This window comes from Hypanus sabinus, chromosome 22, assembly GCF_030144855.1.
Source record: "Hypanus sabinus isolate sHypSab1 chromosome 22, sHypSab1.hap1, whole genome shotgun sequence".
Classification (NCBI taxonomy): Eukaryota; Metazoa; Chordata; class Chondrichthyes; order Myliobatiformes; family Dasyatidae; genus Hypanus; species Hypanus sabinus.
The window spans coordinates 63,819,134-63,838,329 of NC_082727.1; the positions used below are offsets into that span (position 1 = coordinate 63,819,134).

General features: G+C 41.8%; 1 protein-coding gene across 4 annotated transcripts in view; it reads left to right on the plus strand.

The window, feature by feature from the left end:
- The window catches only part of eno4 (enolase 4), an 88,626-nt gene that overhangs the window by 15,850 nt on the left and 53,580 nt on the right, over nucleotides 1-19,196 (plus strand). The window lies entirely within an intron of this gene.

Genomic DNA, 19,196 nt, shown 5'->3' on the forward strand with positions numbered 1-19,196 from the left:
AACTGCATTGCAGTTGTGGTTGCTAAATGACAATAAACTGAAATTCAATTTGATGTCACCATATACAACCCTGAAATTCATTTTCTTGCAGGCATACTCAATGCATCCATAATAGAATAATGACCATAATAGAAGCAGTGAAAGACCACACCAACTGGGCATTCAACTAATATGGAAAGGACAACAAATTGTACAAATACACAAAGAAAGAAATAAGCAATAAATATCAAGAACATAAGTTGAAGAGTCATTCATAGTGAGTCCATAGGTTGTGGAAGCATTTCAATGATGTGGCAAGTGAAGATGAACAAAGTAATCCCCTTTAGTTCAAGAGCCTGACTGTTGAGGGATAATAAGTGAACCTGGTGGTATGAGTCCTTAGGCTTCTGTATCTTTATGATGGCAGCAGTGAGAAGAGATCATGACCTGGGTAGTGGGGGTCTGTGATAATTGATGTTGCTTTCCTGCGACATTGCTCCATGTAGGTGTGCTCAATGATGGGCAGGGCTTTACCTGTGATGGACTTAGCAGTATCCATTACTTTTTATAGGATTTCCTGTTCAAGGGCATTGATGTTTCCATACCAGGCTTTGATGCAACCAGTTAATATTCTTTCCATCATACATCTATAGAAGTTTGTCATAGTTCTAGATGTCATGCTGATAATTCATAATTGTGGCGACCCATTTCCTGGCGTATCCGAACCGACTCACAATTAGATAGCCTACGGGGGTTTGCGAGCACAGAGCTTTGGAGCCTCTGCGTCATGGGGGGCTGGTTGACAGAGGCTTAAAAGTGAGGCTGAAGTTTTCGAATAAAGTTTTTTTCCTTCGACTGCAGTTACCGACTCCGTGTCGTAATTTTAGCGCTGCGTGTAGCACACCGCTACATAATCTCCTTACATCACTATATCAACATGCTGCTCCTAGGTACCCAGGTATCTCTTGGTCTATGTTAAATGTTATGGGTAATGAAAAATTGCTACCAGATCATGGAAAGCATAGTTGAATGATCAGATAAATAAGTAAGCCAAATATCAACATAAAAAATAAAGCAAAAAATTCACTTTCAAAATAGTATACTGCACTGAAGACACTTTAAATGAGTTATCATTTTTGCAAAAATATAATTTGTTTGCTTCCTTATCTTAGTATTCTTTTCCTATAATATATATGCTACAATAAAGTCAATTCTTTCATGGTTCTAAAGAGTTATAATTCTTTAGACTTTCTTTCTTGTCCATCATTCTTGTCTATTTTTAATGATTTCCAAATTTGTTTCCTTTCATGAGCACCATTCTTACAGAAAAGCATGATTTACTGTTTTTACTGCATGATTCTATTTCTACTACATGTTTCAATGATGCAATTGGGCAGTGTGAATGTAAGTACAATAATATGTAGAATATACCATTTAAAAGAAATCAATGAAAGCAGTTGTTCAGGTGTTAATTACTATTGTGTGAATAGGACTGTGGCACCAAACTGATGAGCACTCAGTGAAAGGGGGAGTGCCTTTCCAATTTTCTGTAGATTATCTACTATATGCACCTGCTTCTTGACATGCCTGTCTTGGAAAGCTTCTTAGAGAAGCCTGTCATAAAGCAGTTGAAGTTAGGACGTAGCTGCAGAGACAATTTCAGAAAAAATAATCTAATCAATTGCTCTCCATTATACCTACCCTTGAAATCCCCTACTCTTTTCTTAAAACCAGAAATTGACTTTCTTTTACAATAATAGCCATGATTGTGATCAAAAATACTGTGGCATTGGTGTATACGGGTACCACATAGAAATGCAATTTCAATTTATTTGAAAAAGTGCTGATTTAGAGCTTCATTGACAAAATGAGATATAAACTAAGCACTTGAAAATAGTTTCACAGTCCAGGAGTCCTGCTTTCTTCAGTCCTTTTCATGAACACTTATTATCAACAGTAATGATAATATAGGTACTTTAAACCCTTTCACTTGTATACCTGAAGGTCTTGGAAAAGAAATTACAGCTGGCATGTTTTGGTGGCAACTATTTTGGATACAGCCTACCTTTTATAAACATAAAATGTGATGATACTAACCACAAGAAAACAAAATGGATTGACAAATGTTAGTAATTGAGTAGATAAGGAACGCTTTGTTTCAGTAGGCATCAGAGGGGTTATGCGTAGAGCTGGGTGATATGTGTCAAATTACTTCCAATTATTGTTTACCTATAATCTTCAAATAAATTTTACAAAGTTCTCAAGATAAAAGGCTGATGCACCATCAATAACTCTCTCTGAGATGTAAAGGCGAGATATCGGCTTTTATTGACTGGAAGAAGGAACAAGCAGTGGTTGACCACCATACTACATCCTGGAGACTGAGATCGCCTTTATACAGCAGTCTGTGGGAGGAGCCACAGGAGCAGTCAGCAGGGGGCATGTCCAGACAGGTATATGTAGTTCACCACATTCACCCCCCCTTTGTTTTAAAAAAAGAGTCCCCATGTGGCAAAGTTTCCTACAGGTTAAGTCTATCAGGTGGTCGAATCTGTCGCAGCGATCTACGTAGCACCAGCTGTGATTGCACAGGTGCCGGTGGTGATTGCACAGGTGCCGGTGGTGATTGCACAGGTGCCGGTGGTGATTGCACCGGAGATGGAGGTTGTGCTGGTTCCGGCCTAACTGGAGGTGTCAGCCCACTAGGCGTCAGTGATCCCTCACGCGTGTGCGAGCCGCCTGGTATATACGCGTACGAGATGCCCAGTATAGGAATGTCGTGAGGAGTCTGTGTAGGGCTTGGTGTGCGCGGTGTCACCTCGGGTACAGGGTTCATAGTCACGGTGGAGTGTTCGGGGTAGTGGTCTGCTGCTCCTGCGGGCACCAGATCGTGGACGGAGACTGTGTCCTCCCGCCCATCAGGTAAGACCACGTAGGCATACTGGGGGTTCGCATGTAGAAGGTGAACCCTCCCGATCAGCGGGGAGTATTTATTACTCCTCACGTGTTTCCGGAGCAGCACTGGCCCTGGGGACGTCAGCCAAGCTGGTAGGGTAGTCCCAGTGGCAGACTTCCTGGGAAAAGAGAATTGGCGCTCATGAGGGGTAGCATTGGTGGACATACATAACAGGGAGCGGATAGAGTGGTGTGCCTCAGGGAGGACCTCCTGCCATCGAGAAACCGGCAACCCTTTTGACTTAAGGGCTAAAAGTGTGGCCTTCCACACTGTGGCATTCTCCCTCTCCACCTGTCCATTTCCCCGGGGATTATAACTCGTGGTCCGACTAGTAGCAATGCCCCTAGCTAGCAGGTACTGGTGCAGCTCATCACTCATAAAGGAGGACCCTCTATCACTGTGGATATAGCAGGGATATCCGAACAGATTGAAGAGCTGGCACAGGGCTTTTATGACGGATGTGATAGTGGTGTCAGGGCAGGGGATGGCAAAGGGGAACCGCAAGTACTCATCGATAATATTGAGAAAATAGACATTGTGGTCGGTGGAGGGAAGGGGGCCCTTAAAGTCAACACAGTCGCTCAAAGGGGCGGGTGACCTTGACAAGTTGCGCCTTTTCAGGACGGTCGAAGTGCGGTTTGCACTCAGCGCAGACTTGGCAGTCATCGTCCTGATGTCCTCCAGGGAGTACGGCAGGTTCCGGGCTTTCACGAAATGGTAGAATCGGGTGACCCCCAGATGGCAAAGATGTGCATGGAGGGCATATAGCTGGTCGAGCTGTGCGCTAGCACACGCTCCCCGGGATAGGGCGTTAGGGGGCTCATTAAGCCTTCCAGGCCGGTACAGGATATCATAGTTGTAGGTGGAGAGTTCTATTCTCCACCGCAAAATTTTATCATTTTTGATTTTGCCCCCCTGTTGGTTGTTAAACATGAACGCAACCGAGCACTGGTCGGTCAGCATGTAGTTCACCACAAAGGCAGCATAAAAAAAGCTAGGGAGTGAGGTAGACCAAGAGCTGGTAGATAGTGAGGGAATTCAGGTGAGGAGAGAGTGATAGGCAGGTACGGGAAGCAGGAGAGTAAAACAATGTAAGAAGCTGGGAGGTGATAGGGAGAAGTGGCAAAGGGCTGAAGAAGATGGAACCTGATAAGAGAGGGCAGTGGAAAAGGCCATGGGCAAATACATAGGAGTGGGAATGGGAGTTGGAATTACAATAGTTGGCCACCTGGAGATACCAAGTGGTATAGTAGATGGAGAGACCATGTTTAACAAAGCAATGGCCAAATCTTCATCACTTTTCTCTGATGTAAAGGCCATAGTAGGAGCCAGATTGAAGCTAGAAGCAGATTGGAAGAGCAGCGCCTCATATTTCCTCTTGGTAGTCTCCAACCTAATGCATGAATATCAATTTCTCTCACTTCTGTTAACCACTGGTATCTGCCACTGCCTTTTTTCCTTATCCCCATCACCTTACCTTGTTCCTCTCCCCCAATGTCTCCATCTGTCCATCACCCACACGTTCCTTCCACTGGTTTCCCTCCCCACCACCTTCCCTTTATTCTATTGTCTACTATTCTCTCCTATAAGATTCCATCTTCTTCAGCATTTGTCACTTACACCTATCTCTTCCCCGCTTATTTCATCATCTCCATTCTCCCCCATCCGTCATCTGCCAATTAACCTCCTGCCCCCAAGATTTACCTGATTTCACCCATCACCTTCCAGCTGATTCTTTTTCCCACCCTTTCCTTCAACTTTTTATACAAGCTGTTTGCTCTCTTGCCATAAGACCATAAGATACAGGAGCAGAATTATGCCATTTGACACATCGAATTTGCTCCACCATATCATCATGGCTGATCCATTTTCCTTCTCAGCCCCAATCTCCTGTCTTCTCCCTATGTCCCTTCATGCCCTGACTAATCAAGAATCTGTCAAACTCTGCCTTAAATATTTCCAATGACTTGGCCTCCACAGCAGGTTGTGGCAATGAATTCTACAGATCCACTACTTTCTGGCTAAAGAAATTCCACCTCATCTTCATTCTAAAAGGACTCTCTCTATCCTGAGGCTACAACCTTTGATCCTAGACTCCATAGGAAACATCCTCTCCACATCCACTCTATTATGGCCCTATAAAATTCAATAGGTTTCAATGAAGTCACCCCTCATTTTTCTGAATTCCAGTGAGTACAGGCTCAGAGCCATCAAACGCTCTTCATATGACAAGCCTTTCAATCCTGGAATCATTTTCATGTATCTCCTTTAATCCTCTCCAATGTGAGCACATCCTTTCTTGGATAATGGGTAATGGGCCCAAAACTGCTCATGACACTCCAAGTGAGGCCTCACCAGTACCTTACACACATTACATACTTGCCTTTTTATTCTAATCCACTTGAAATGAATGTGAACATTGCATTTGCCTTCCTCACCACAGACCCAACCTGCAAATTAATCTTTAGGGAATCCTGCATAAGGACTCCCAAGTCTCTTTGCACCTTTGGTTTGAATTTTCATTCCATTTAAAAAATAGTTAATGCTTACATTTTTTTTACCAGAGTGCATGACCAAACTCTTCCCAACACTGTATTCCATCTGCCACTTCTTTGCCCATTCTCTAAATCCTTCTGTAGTCTCTCTAGTTTCTCAAAACTACATGCTCCTCCATCTATCTTTGCATCATTTGTAAACTTTGCCACAAAGTCACTAATTCCGTCATCCAAGTCAATGACATATAATGTAAGTAGAAGCAGTCTCAACACAGACCCCTTGGAACACCACTAGTCGCTGGCAGCCAACCAGAAAGGCTCCCTTTTTTCCCACTCTTTGCCTGTTGGCAATTTGCTCCTGCTTTATCCTTACTAGAATCTTCCTTGCAATACCATGAGATCTTGACGTGTTAAGCAGCCTCATGTGTGGCACCTTGTCAAAGGCTTTCTGAAAATCCAAGTATACAACATCCACTGATTCTCCTTTTGTCTAACCTGCTTGTTATTTCTTCTAAGAATTCGGATAGATTTGTAAGGCAAAATTTTTCTTTGAGGAACCATGCTGACTACAGCCTATTTTATCCTGTGCCTCCAAGTACCCCAAAACCACAGCTTTAACAATTAGCTCCAACATCTTTACAACCACTGAGGTCAGACTAACCGACCTATAATTTTCTTTCTTCTGCTTCAAAGATTCAAAAGTTAATTTATTATCAAAGTACGTATGCATTATACAGTCGGCCCTCCTTATCCACGGATTCCACATGCGCATTTTCAACCAACTGCGGATCGGGAAAACCTGGAAGTTCTCTCTCCAGCACTCATTATTTGAGCATGTACAGACTATTTTTTCTTGTCATTATTTCCTAAACAATACAGTTTAACAACTACTTACATAGCATTTACGTTGCATTAGGTATTATAAGTAATCTAGAAATGACTTAAAAGTACAGGCAGTCCCTGGGTTATGAATGAGTTCCATTCCTGAGTCCATCTTTAAGTCGGATTTGAGGTCGGAACAGGTACATCTGGTATTATTTAGCGTCAGTCAAATGTTTTTCTTAGTATATAGTACATAATTTTACCTTTCTGTGCATATAAAGTACTTAAGAAACATATGTATTTCAATAATTAAACCAAACCACTGCATTGCTTAGTAATAATTGTAGCTTTCATCGGGGCAGGGCCTTTCACATGCTCCATTAAAATTGTTCCAATCATTGACCGACTGTAGCCTAACGCTTTTCCAATGACCGATGGTGCTTCACCTTTTTCCGATCGCTTTATTACTTCCACCTTATTTTCAATCGTGATCGTGATTATTTTTATGAACAGAAACATTGCGGATTCAGAGCTGCACTGCCAGGTCCTAATGTCCCCGCACAGAGCAAGTTGAATAAAGTCCGGGGTTCTGCTGGGTCCTAAAGACCACTGCACTGAGCCAGGTTAAATAAGGGACTTGAGCATCTGCGATTTTTGGTATCCACAGGGTTCTCGGAACCAATCCCCCGCGGATAAGGAGGGCTGACTGTATAACTGAGATTCTTCATCTCCAGGTAGCCACTAAATAAAGAAAACAATGGAAGTCAGTTCAAAGAGAAACAGCAAACCCTAAGAGCAGCCTGGAGGGAGAAGCAGCAGCCATGCCTCTGGCACTGAGTCTGGCCTGTGGCTCAGAAGGGTAGGAACTGAACAGGATAACAGTAGTAATAAGGGACTGTATAGTTGGGGGACAGTTAGATGATTCTCTGGACATGAAAAATAAACACGCATGATAGTTTGCCACCCAGGTGTCAGGGTCTGCGATATTTCTGAATGTGTCCATAATACCCTGAAAAGGGAGGGTGAGTAGTCAGAAGACGTGGTACATATTGATACCAATGACACAGGTCAAAAAAGAAGGAGGTTTTGAAAAGAGAATACAAGGAGTTAGGAAGGAAGCTGAGAAGTAGGACCTCAACGATAGTCATCTCAGGATTGCTGCCTGTGTCATGTAACAGTGACGATAAGAATAGAATGAGGTGGTAAATTAATGTGTGGCTGAAGAATTGGAGCAGGGGACAGAGATTCAGATTTCTGGATAATTAGGACCTCTTCTAGAGTGGGTGGGCCTGTACAAAAGGGACAGGTTGAACTTGAATCCAAGGGGGACCAATATTCTTCTGCACAGGTTTACTTGAGCTATTGGAAGTGCTTTAAATTAATATGGTAGTGGATGGGAACCAGTATGATGGAGCCGAGGATGAGCCAGCAGGTTTACAAATAGATGATGAGTGTAACATGCATGTAGGGAAGGATACACGAATGATTGGTTAAAAATGCAGATAGAGCAAAGAGTTAAATTGTACCCCAGAGGCAAAATTCAAAAAGATGAAGAATGCAGGACCGAAGATGCACGTGGCTTTTAGAATAAGGTGGATGAACTCGTGGCACAATTAGACAATAGACAATAGGTGCAGAAGTAGACCATTCGGCCCCTCGAGTCTGCACCGCAAGAGATTGGTTTGTTTGCCTATTGTGGGCATTACTGAGTTGTGACTGAAAGAAAGCCATAGTTGGGATCTTGACATCAAAGCATATACCTTGTATGAAAAGGACAGGCAGGAAGGCATAGGCGGCGGAGTGGCTCTGTTGGTAAGAGATGGAATTACATCTTTACAAAGAGGTGACATAGGGGCAGAGAATGTTGAATCTTTGTGGGTGGAGTTAAGAAATTGCAAGGATAAAAAAAGCATTATGGGAATCATATATAGACCTCCAAATAGTAGTCAAGATGTGGGCTTGAGATTGCAAATGGAGCTGGGAAAGACATGTAATAAGATCAGTGTCACAATTGTAATGAGGGACTTCCATATGCAAAGGAATTGGGAAAAACAGGTTGGTGCCAGATTGCAAGATAGTGAATTTGTTGAGTGCCTATGAGATAGCTTTTTGGAGCAGCTTGTGCTTGAGCCTACTAGTGGAAAGGCTGTCTTAGTTTGGGTATTGTGTATTAGTCCAGATCTTAGTAGGGAGGAAAGGAATCCTTAGGAAGCTGTGATCATAATACAGTTGAATTCATACTGCATTTTAAAAGGGAGAAGCATAAATCACGTGTGTCAGGATCGCAACAGAATAAAGGGAAATACAGGGGCATGAGAGAGAGCTTGCTCAGGTTGATTGGAGGAGGATATTGGCAGGAATGACAGCAGGGCTGAGATGGCTGAGGTTTCAGGGTAGTTCACAGGATATGTCCCACAGAAGAAGTTGTTCTCAAATGGCTGGTATAGGCAACTGAAGTTGACAAGGGACTTATCCTTGACTGCATAAAAGCCAAGGAAAGGGCATATAAGGTTGCAAAAGTGAGTGGGATGTTGAATGATTAGGACACTTTTAAAATCCAACAAAAGACAACTAAAAAAGCTATCAGAAGTGAAAGATGAAATATGAGAGCAAACTAGCCAATAATATAAAGCAGTTTTTTTCAGTTATGTAATGAGAAAAAGGAGTTGAGAGTTGATATTGACCCAATGGAAATATGCTGGTGAGGTAGTAATAGGGGGATGAAGAAATGACAGTTGAACTTAATGAGTACTTTGCATCAGTCTTTACTGCGGAAGACACTAGCAGTGTGCCAGAGATCTGTGACTGTTAGGGAGCAGGAGTGAGTGCCATTACTGTTACAAAGGAAAAAGAACATAAGAAATAGGAGCAGGTGTAGGCCATCTGGCCCATCAAGCCTGCTCTGCCATTCAATAAGATCATGGTTGATCTGGCAATGGATTCATCTCCACTTACCTGCCTTTTCCGCATAACCCTTCATTCCTCTACTATGCAAAAATCTATCCAACCTTGTCTTAAATATATTTACTGAGGTAGCCTCCACTGCTTCAATAGACAGAGAATTCCACAGATTCAGCACTCTCTGGGAAAAGCAATTCCTGCTCATCTCTGTCATAAATCTACTCCCCCGAATCTTGAGGCTATGTCCCCTGGTTCTGGTCTCGCCTACCAGTGGAAACAAATTTCCTGCCTCTACCTTATCTATCCCTTTCTTAATTTTATATGTTTCAATAAGATCTCCTCTCATTCTTCTGAATTCGAGTGAGCACAGTCCCTGGTAACTCAGTCTCTCCTCATAGTCTAACTCCCTCATCTCTGGAATCAATCTGGTGAACCTCCTCTGCACCGCCTCCTAAGCTAGTATATCCTTCTTCAAGGAGACCAGAACTGCACACAGTACTCTAGGTGCAGTTTCACCAATACCCTCTACAGTTGCTGCATGACCTCACTGCACTTAAGTTGAATCCGTTTAGCAATGAAGGCCAGCAATCCCTTTGCCTTCTTGATAGCCTGCTGCACCTGCAAACCAACCTTTTGTGATTCACGCACAAGCATTCCAAGTCCTTCTGCTCAGCAGTATACTGCTGTTTTTTACCATTTAAATAATAATCTGCTCTTTCATTTGCACATCCAGAGCAGATGACCTTGCATTTACTAACATTGTACTCCATCTGCCAGACCCTTGCCCGCTCACTTAACCTCTCTATATCTCTCTACAGACTCTCTATACCTTCTGCACAGTTTGTTTTTCCACTAAATTTAGTACCATCAGCTAACTTAGACACACTACACTCAGTCCCCTCTTCTAGATCATTAATGTATGTCATGAACCATTGCAGGCTCAGCACCGCTCACCACTCACCATTGATTGCCAACTAGAGTAACACCCATGTATCCCAACTCTCTGCTTTCTATTAGTTAACCAATTCTCTATCCATGCTATTACATCACCCCCAACTCTATTCATCCTTATCTTATGGATAAGTCTTTAATGTGGCATGTCATTGAACTTCCCTTTCTTTATTGCTCACTTAGTGGCACTTTGTTGCTGTTTAAAGTTTTCCCAATCTTCCAATTTCCCACTACTGGTGACTTTGTATGCATGAGTTTTTAGCTTGATGCCTTCTTTTATTTTCTTAGTTATCCAAGGCTGACTCTCCCCACCCTTACTGTCCTTGCTTTTAACTTGAATATACTTTTGTTGAGCACTGTGACAATTTGTTTTGAAAGTCTTCCACTGTTCTTCAATTGCCCCACCATATAACCCGTGTTACACTAGCCAATCATTCCTCATCCCATTGTAGTCTCCATTTTTTAGGCATAATACACTGGTTTTAGATTGAACTATTGCACCCTCCATTTGTATGAGAAACTCAATCATACAGTGATCACTGTTTCCAAGAGGTTCCCTAAATACAATGTTATGTACCAGCAACAATAGCTCACAAACTGAGTCAGGTTTTGATGTTCAAACCACTATCTTTATTAGTATCTACTCATAAAATAGAAAATTAAGCAAAATAAACATAAGTTAACAGTGTTATGCGTGTGTGGCTCCCAAACTGTCAAGCTTAAGGACAGTTCTTAAAGTCTTAAGATGGCAAACTAGAAAGGTCCAGTAATCCATGGTATAAATGAGGGGAGAGATTTGTAAATCCACGTTCAAATGTAGCGAGGAGGCGATTATGAAAAATTCCACAGGTTCTACGCTGGGAAAATGAAGTAACAGTGGCTGAAGATCTTATCTGTTGAGTCGTTCCAAAATCCACGTAGAAATACTACAAGGTGACAGTCACAGAATATCCCTTCGCACAAGTGGTTGCCACATAGCACACCTGAATCCAGGTAAGGGTTAATAAAAGTAGTTGCCATAGGATATGCTGACAAAGTCCACATATGGATCATACGAAGTGACAGTCACACATCCAATGTGTACTGTGTGCCATTAATCAACCCAATCCTTTGGGCATGGGAAGTTTCAGACCTTACCCATATTGGGCAAGCTGTTCCTGCCCACAGTCCAAAACTTCCTCTCTCCCTCACTCTCTCCCTCACTCTCTCCCCACTCTCTCCCCCACTCTCTCCCCACTCTCTCCCCCACTCTCTCACTCCTAAAAGTCCCAGAGGTCTGTCACAGGTTGTTACACTGATGTCATAGTCCTGCCTCATCCAAGCGTTTTAAAGTGATGCCCACAGTACGAAACCATGGTCATGGAACAATAAGATCACTAATTTTACCCCTATAGTTGCACAGGACCAGATCTAAGATAGTATGTTCCTTTGTAGGTTGAGTAACTTGCTGTTAAAGAAAGCCATTATGGATGCATTCTATGAAGTCCTCCTCAAGACTGCCTCAACCAACTTGATTTACCCAATCTACATACAAGTTAAAGTCTCCTATGATAACTGCTGTTCCATTCTTACATGCCTCAGAAATTTCTCTGTTTACTGCCCGTGCCACTGTAATGTTATTGTGTATTTGGTGGCTAATAGACAACTCCCTCCAGTGACTTTTTTCCCTTTACTACTCCTAATTTCGACCCAGATGGATTCAACATCCTGCTCCTTGGATCTTATATCATTTCTCACTATCACCCTGATCTCATCTTTAATTAAGAGTGCTACCCCACCTCCCTTACCTTCCTGCCTATCCTTCTGTATGACCTGATGTCCTTGGATATTTAATTCCCAATCCTCTCCACCCTGCAACCACATCTCTGTAATTACCACTAAATCATACCTTTTTGTACTGATTTGTGGCACAAGTTCACGAACCTTGTTTCGAATGCTATGGGCATGCAAATAAAGTGCCCTTACACTCTCTTAAAATCTTGTAATCTTTTACTGTTTTGCACTTGCACTTTATTCATCCACTCTTACTTTTCTCCTTTTTATCTTTCTTTTTTTCTTTAGCTTTATCCACACTTCTTTTTTACTTTATCCATACTTCTCCAGTCTGTTGAAACCCCGTTCCACACTATTTAGTTTAAAACTAAAAAAAGTGCTAGATAAACTGAAAGGTCTTACCAGATGAACTACATCCCAGAGTCCTAAGAGAGCTTGCAAAAAAGATAATGGATGCATTGGTCATGATCTTTCAAGAATCATTTGATTCTGGCATGGTCCTGGAGAACTGGAAAATTATAAAAGTCACTCCACTCTTTAAGAAGGGAGGAAGGCAAAAGAAAGGAAATTATAGGCCAATTAGCCTAACCTTAGTGGTTGGGAAAGTGTTGGACTCTATTGTTAAGGATGAGGTTTCAGGGTACTTGGAGACTAATGATAAAATGTCAATGTCAGCATGGTTTCTGTGAAGGGAAATCTTATGTGACAAATCTGTTAGAATTCTTTGAGGACGTAACAAGCAGGGTTAACTAAGGACAGGCAATGGATGTCATTTACTTGGATTTTCAGAAGACTTTTGATAAATTGCCATACATGAGGCTGCTAAACAAGATAAAATCCTATGGTTTTACAGGAAAGATACTGACATGGATAGAGGAATGGCAAACAGGTAGGAGACAGTGAGTGGGAATAAAGGGGGCCTTTTCTGGTTGGCTGCCAGTGACTAGTGGTTCCTCGGGGGTTAGTATTGGGACTGCTACTTTTCCTATTTGTCTGTGATATAGATAATGGAATTGATGGCTTTATGCCAGTTTGCAAATAATGCAAAGATAGGCAGAGGGGTAGGTAGTGCTGAGGAAGCAATGCGATTATAGCAGGACTTCGACAAATTGAAGGAATGGGCAAAAAAGTGGCTAATGGAATACAATGTTGGGATATGTTTGATAATGCACTTCAGTAAAATTAACAATAGTGCGGACAATTATCTAAATGGGGAGAAAATTCAAACATAAAAAGTGCAAAGGAACTTAAGCCCTCATGCAAGACTCCCAGGAGGTTCATTCACAGGTTGAGTCCATGGTAAAGAAGGCAAATACAATGTTGGCATTTATTTCAAGGGGAGTAGAATCCCAACACAGTGATTGATCCCTTCCTATTTCTGAGTTCCACCCAGACCAACTCAGTGGACACTCCCTCTGCAGCATCCTCCTTTCTATAGCTTTGATACTATCCCTGACCAGTAATGCCACTCCCCCCACCTTTTCTGCCTCCCATCCTATTCCTTTTAAAACACCTGAACCGTGGGACCTGCATCATCCAATTCTGCCCTTCCTCCAACCAAGTTTCAGTAATGGCCACAACATCATTGTTCCACGGAATCAGTCTGGTGAAAGTCAGAAATAGGAAGGGATCAATCACTGTGTTGGGAGTAGGCCCCCAAATAGTCCTCGGTAAGTTCATGGATGGCACGAAGCTTGGAGGAGTTGTGGATGGAGCTGCAGGTTGTTGAAGGTTAAAAGAGGATATAGACAGGCTGCAGAGTTGGGCAGAAAAATGGCAGATGGAGTTCAATCTGGATAAGTGTGAGGTGATGCATTTTGGAAGGACAAACCAGAAGACTGAGTACAGGATTAATGGTCAGTTACTTAAGAGTGTGGATGAACAAAGGGACCTTGAGGTTCAAATCCATCCATCCCTCAAGGTCGCTGCTCAGCTTGATAGGGTAGTTAAGAAGGCCTATGGGATGCTAGGCTTCATTAACAGGGGGATTGAGTTTAAGAGTAGAGAAGTCATGTTGCAACTCTACAAATCTCTGGTGAGACCGCACTTAGAGTATTGTATTCAATTCTGGTCACCTCATTATAGGAAGGATGCGGAAGCTATGGAGAGGCTGCAGAGGAGATTTACCAGGATGTTGCCTGGTTTGGAGAACAAGTCATATGAAGCAAGTTTAGCAGAGCTGGGACTTTTCTCTTTGGAGCATAGAAGAATGAGAGGGGACTTGATAGAGGTCTACAAGATTATGAGAGGCATAGATAGGGTGGATAGTCAGTACCAGTTTCCCAGGGTACCAATAGCAAACACCAGAGGGCATATGTAAAAAATTATAGGAGAGGAGTTTAGGGGAGACATCAGGAGTAAGTTTTTTATTCAGAGGGTTGTGAGTGCCTGAAATGACTTGCCAGGGATGGTGGTGGAGGCTAAATACATTAGGGGGTATTTAAGAGCCTCTTGGATAGGCACATGGATGAAAGAAAAATAGAGGGTTATGGGGTAGTGTGGGTTTAGTACTTTTTTTAAGGATTATATGGGTCAGCACAACATGGAGGGCTGAAGGGCCTGTACTGTGCTGTAGTGTTCTATGGTTCTATAAAAGCAAAGAGATAATGCTGAAGCTTTATAAGGCACTAGTTATGCCACACTTGGAGTATTGTCAATAGTTTTGGGCCCCATATCTGAGAAAGGATGTGGTGTCATTGGAGAGAATCCAGAGAAGGTTCACAAGGATGATTCCAAGAATGAAGGGGTTAACATACGAGGAGTGTTTGGCAGGTTTGGTCCTGTACTCACGGAAATTTAGAAGAATGCAGGGGGAACTTATTGAAACCTACCAAACGTTAAAAGGACTATATAAGGTGGATATGGAAAGGATGTTTTCTATGATGAGGATATCCGGAACTAGAGGTCACAGCCTCAAAGCTGAAGGGCGACCTTTTGGAGCTAAGGAAGAATATTTTTTAGCCGAGAGTAGTGAATCTGCAAAATGCTCTGCATGTGAGACTGCAGTGGAGGCCATGTCCATGGGAATATCTAAAGCAGAAGTTAATAGTTTCCTGATTGGTCAGGACATCAAAGGATATGATGGAATGGTGGAGTAGACTCAATGGTCTGAATGGCCTAATTCTGCTCCTGTATCTTATGGTCTTATGAGCTTGAGGAAGCAACTGTTCAGCACCATCGTAGCTATGCCCCTCTCTTTTCAAAATCCCTTTTATGCTTTTTCTTTGGCTTTTATGTTGGCTTTGACTTCTCTTGTCATCCATGATTCTGTCATCTTGCCTTTTCGAACTTCTTCCTCTTTGGGATGTGTATATCCTGCACCTTCTGAATTACTTCTGGAAATTTCAGTCATTGCTGCTCTGCCATCATCCCTGCCTGTGTTCTTTTCCAATCAATTCTTGCCAGCTTCTCTCTCATACCCCTGTAATTCTCTTTACTCCACCATAATACTGATACATCTGAATTCTATCATTAGGGTGAATTCTATCATTTTAAGATCACTTGCCCAAGGGTTCCTTTACCTTAAGCAATCAATTCCAGCTTACTGCACACCATCCAATCCAGAATAGCTGGTCCCCTGGTGGGTTTCGCCTTGAGCTGTTTTTAAAAAGCCATCTGGTAAGCAGTCTAGAAAATCGGCATCTTGGGATACAGCACCGACCTGATTTTTCCTATCTACCTGCAAACTGAAATCTGCCACAGCTATTGTATTGTATTGTAAAAAAGCCCTTTTGGCATGCATTTTCTATCTCCCATTTTAATTTGTAGACACATCCTTACTATTATTTAGGGATCTGTATATAACTCCTATCAGGATCTTTTTTTACTCTTGCCGTTCCTTAGCTCTACCCACAACAACTCAACATCTACCAACCCTATGATTTTCTAATGATTTGATTTCATTTTTTATTACCATCAGAGCAACTCCACTCCCTCTGCTTACCTGCTTGTTCTTTTGATACGATGTGTATCCTTGGATGTTAAGCTCCCAGTATAATCTTCTTTCAGCCACGAATTATTGATGTACACAACATCTGTAACTGTGCAATAAATTCATCTGCCTTATTTTGTATACTGCGCTTATTCAACTATCAAAACCTTCAGTCCTGTTCAACATCACCCCTTTCAATTTTGTCCACTTTTTGCATTGCAACTAATCCTGTTGACTGTAATTTTGCCTCATCATAAGCCTCTCCTTGTTAGCAGTCTCGATACACACTGCCTCTGTTTCTAAACCAACCAGCTCATCCTCAACACTATCACTCCAGCTCCCATCCCCCTGTCAGATTAGTTTAAACCCGCTCAAATAACTCTAGCAAACCTGCCACAAGGATATTGGTCCCACTCAGGTTCAGGTGTAACCTGTCCCTTTTGTATCTTCACTAGAAACGATCTCAATGATCCATAAGTCTGAACCCCTACCCCTGCAACAGTTCCTCAGCCATGCATTCACCTGCCAAATCATCCTATTCTTACCCTCACTGATCCATGGCACAGGCAGCAATTCAGAGATTCAGATAAGGTCCTGTTTTTCAGCTTTCTACCTAACTCCCTGAAATTTCTTTTCAGGACATCCCATGCCATTGGTGCCAATATGTACCAAGACTTCTGGCTGCTGACCCTCTCCTTTAGAGTGCCGTGGACCTGATTTGAGACATCCCTGACCCTGGCCCTGGCACCTGGGAGGCAATGTACCATCCAGGTGTCTCTATTGCACTCTCAGAATCTTGTTCCTCGGACAATGGAATCTCCTACCACCACTGCAGTCCCCTTTACCTATCTTCTCTTCTGAGCCACAGCACCAGACTCAGTGCAAGAGTCCCAGTCACTGCAGCTTCCCCCAGTAGGTCTTCCCCCTCAACAGTATCTAAAGTAGTATACTAATTATTGCTGGGAATGGCCCCAGGGGTCAAGTGAAGATTTAAACATGAGAAACTTACCAGATTTTTTATTTTGCCCAAGCCTGATGAGACAAAGCCACTCCAAACTCTCCATTTCTTTCTGGTCTTGGTGAAGAACTTTGATCAGAAATGTCCATTGTCCATTTTCTTCCACAGATGCTGCATTACTTGCCGAGTTCTCCCAGATCCTTTGTGCGTTGCTCTGGATTTCATACAAATACAGTCTCCGTGCATTTTTGTGTAGGAATGAATATATACCGAATCTGGTACAGATGTGGTTTGTATTCTGCTTCCAAATACTTAGTATTAAAATCAAAAGTTAATATGTATTAACAATAGCTACAACATTGCAAGTTTTGGCCTAGTAAGGATACCATCGAAGCCAAGTATTTCATTGACATTCATGAATCAGATAGGGTAGTTTATGAAACAGCATTTCTTCCAAAATCATACACATTATTCCTAATGTTTGAAAATACTCTGCAGTTATTCTTTACACCTTTGAAACAGCCTGTTTTTTTAGGCATTACTTTGTAGTACAAAATGTTTAAGAAAAAATGATGGTAATTAGATTTGCCCTTTCTATAACTGTATCTCAGAAGTCACTGCATATTACCAGGGCCAACGTGGTGACTATCAAGAAAGTCTACTGAGAGAGAGTGAGAAGAGAGAGAAAGTGATAAAAATTGTCAGATAATACATTTCTTTGAAAATATATAAAATTTTCTAATCTTCACCAATAAGTACCACAAAATGATATTCCCACATTTACCTCATAGGTTTGAAATTGCAGAATATGTGGCTGAAGTTAAGTGATCTTTTATTGGTGGTGGAATGGAGTTAAGTGGTAAATGTACAAAGGACTATGCTTGGTATACTCGGGATAAGAGTGGACATTGAAAAGTACAGGTTTTTGAAGTTTTGCAGAAAGCATTGGAACCTACAGTGTGGTGACAGTGGCTGGGGAGGGTTTACAGCCCTGTTTCATAGTTGGATTATTAATGTCATGTGCTGAGGTACAGTGAATAACGTTGTTTTATAAACTATTATACAAATCATTTCATTACAATAGAACAAGGGAAAACATTAACAATGCAGATTAAAGTTTTACAGCAAAATTATTTATTATTGTCACATGTACTGAGATACATGTGACAAACTTGTCTTGCATACCATTCACGCATGTCAATTCATTGCAGCAATGCATTAAAGTTTTACATTTGTTAATGTAAAACAATAACAAAATGCAGAATTAAGATTTACAGAAAGACAGCAGTACCCAAGGCATGCCCATTTCTCACTGCTTCCATCATGTAGAAGGTACAGAAGCCTGAAGGCACACACTCTGCAATTTAGGAACACCACCTTCCCCTCTACCATCTGATTCCTAAATGGACATTGAACCCATGAACACTACCTCACTTTTTTTTATATATATGTATTTATTTTTACACAAATCTTAATCTATTCAATATATGTATACTGTAATTGGTCTACTTATTTAATTATTTTTTCTATATTATGTATTGCATTGAAATGTTGCTGCTAAATTAATAAATTTTACAAATACTCCTATAACAATGAGATAGAGTTGTCCTTCAGCCTGTTAGTATATGCATTTAGGCTTTTATATCTTCTGCCCAATGGGAGGGAGGAGAGAATGTTGAGGAGAGGTTGCTTCTTTGTTTATGTTGACTGCTTTACTGAGACAGCAAATATAGACACATTCAATAGAAGGGAGGCTAGAATCTGTGGTTTGTTGCACATTGTCCACAACTCTGCAGTTTCTTGTGATCATGGGCCATATCAAGCCATGATGCATCTTGATAAGGTGCTGTTTATATGGCGCATCAATAAAAATTAGTGAGGATCAAAGAAGGCATGCCAAATTTCATCAATCTTCTGAGGAAGCAGAGGTGCTGGTGAACTTTCTGATCATAGCATTTACAAGTATGAGGGGTGATTGATAAGTTCATGGCCCAAGGTAGGAACCAATTTTAGAAAACCTAGCACATTTATTTTTCACCCTCCCCTGGTGTTGCCACCCTGTCCTCGTGGACCTCCTTGAGGCTGAGGTAGCGGATGACTGCACGAAGGCTGATGTTGTCCATTTTCTCAGATGGTGCTTGCAATTTTTAATTATCTGAAACAGAAATACCACAAAAGTTATTAACTTCAAAATTTTGTGCATAATCACTCAGAGTTGAACTGCAGGTGCATATAATGAGAGCTGTATAACTCATCTGCTTCTACCTTAGGCCACAAACTTATCAATCACCTCTGCTGTGGACCACTTTCTGGAGGTCCAAGACACTGACTTCTACAAACAAGGGATCTGCATGCTTCACGGCCACTGGACTAAGCTTGTAACTGTAGGAGGGGACTATGTTGAAAACTAGATGTGTTAGGTTTTCTAAA